The following is a 1,806-nucleotide window of genomic DNA, read 5'->3' as shown; positions in this document are numbered from 1 at the left end:
AAATCAAACGTTTTTTTGATTATTTAAACAAAAGTATATAAATAAAAACATTAATTTCTTTGCTTATATCCAATTTTAACAATTTTTTAATTCTTAATAATAAGTCTGTAAATGAAAAACATGAACAAAATTATACACAATGTTTTTTGTCTGTAATAGCATTAAAATAAATATTTAATTTAATTGTTTGTATAATATTAAACATTTTTTCACAATATAACAACTAAACTTATTGATTGATATACTTAGATATTATAAAATTTTTGACTTAAAGTTTAATTCAATTTCATAGTAGTTTTGAGTTTTTAAAATACAACTATCTTACATTTTTAAAGTTTTTTAAACTATTTATTCTGTTATAAAACCGTTTTATTTAAAAGGTAAGTAAATGTATCAATATATTTTTTTTTATTTGAATAAAAAAGAATACATTTATCTTACTAAATTAATTTAGTATAGATATTTAGAATTAAGAGGTTATCATTAGATAACACTTTGTACACCCTTTAAAAATATATAAACTATTTAACTTAGGAAGCAGACTAAAACATTTACTTAGTTTAAAGAATAAAGTCAAAATCCGTGAAATTTTATGGAAATATATAGCGTTTTTTGTTTTAAGTTGCTTCTTTGTTCTTATTGCTTAGAATTAGAACTAATTTTGTAACATTTCAATTATAAAAAGTTACTAATGTAAGTGCAAGTTTTCCGTCGTTATAATTACTTAAATGTAAATATCAGATAGCGAAATAGACATTATTGAAAAATTTAGATGACTTATCATCTAATAAATATATTTGAGTAATAATATGAACAGTTTATAGTAGTCGTGAGAAATTATAAGCATTTTATTAACTACGTTGTTTAAGTAAAACTTAAATGAAAAAGTATGTGTATTGATTCGTGCTTATAAGAAAAAAAAATGTTGTAGATGATGTATCGGATATACATCCTTAATAAATCAGTAAAATTAGTATAATAAAGAGTTTTTTAAAAAGATCTATTTACATATAATGTTATAATAATTATTGCACTAATGTCGGTGTAGTAATATAAGTAAAAATTATTTACTACTATATATTTTGATTGACAACTGCTTAAGTTCTTTTTGCAACTTTTGAAATTTTGTTGTGAAGATTAATATTTTAGATATAAATAAAAACATACAATACAAAATTAAGACGTAAGCTACACAAGTACAACATTGAAAAGTAGATACCGTGATAGTAAGGCAGATTTTAAATGTATAGCACAAAGCTATTGAACTATAAACGAAAATTAAACAACACAAACAAGTGTTTTAATTTGAAAAACAGAAATACTTTGCAGTATTAAAAAAGATCCGAAAAAAAAACGTATTACTTATGTAGATATCAAAGTACAGAATCGAGAAAATTAAAACATAGTTAACACTAAACAAAAAAGAAAGGCTACAACCCTGTCTCTATAACTAAATTAAAAAAGCCATAAAAAAAACAAAAGCACACTTGAACTATTTATAAGAACAAACAATACCAAATAGAAAACAACTTTCTTGTGCAACAACAATTTTTATATGGACAAACCGAAATTAATTTATTTGAGCAAAATATATACTTGTAATTTCTAAGAAATATTTCAATAAACCATGAACTCGTTTAAGCGTTTATATATGAATATACATATATATATGTATTACTTATATATGTACACTTTAGGTACTGTTAGTTTGTTACAAAAACAAACCAAAGGTATGACCACGATGGGACTCGAACCCACAATCTTCCGGTTCGTAGCCGGACGCCTTATCCATTGGGCCACGCGGCC

At 23.3% G+C, this 1,806-nt stretch overlaps 1 non-coding gene across 1 annotated transcript; it reads right to left on the bottom strand.

Annotated features, from left to right (window-relative positions):
• Nucleotides 1–1,733: 1,733 nt before the first annotated feature.
• Nucleotides 1,734–1,806, bottom strand: Trnar-acg (transfer RNA arginine (anticodon ACG)). Its single transcript has one exon. It is a non-coding gene; the product is annotated as a tRNA-Arg (tRNA).

Source organism: Thalia democratica, chromosome 6 (genome assembly GCF_965202585.1).
Source record: "Thalia democratica chromosome 6, ktThaDemo2.hap1.1, whole genome shotgun sequence".
NCBI lineage: Eukaryota > Metazoa > Chordata > Thaliacea > Salpida > Salpidae > Thalia > Thalia democratica.
Note: the sequence above shows the minus strand (reverse complement) of the source record. Positions and strands in the feature narration are given on the sequence as shown.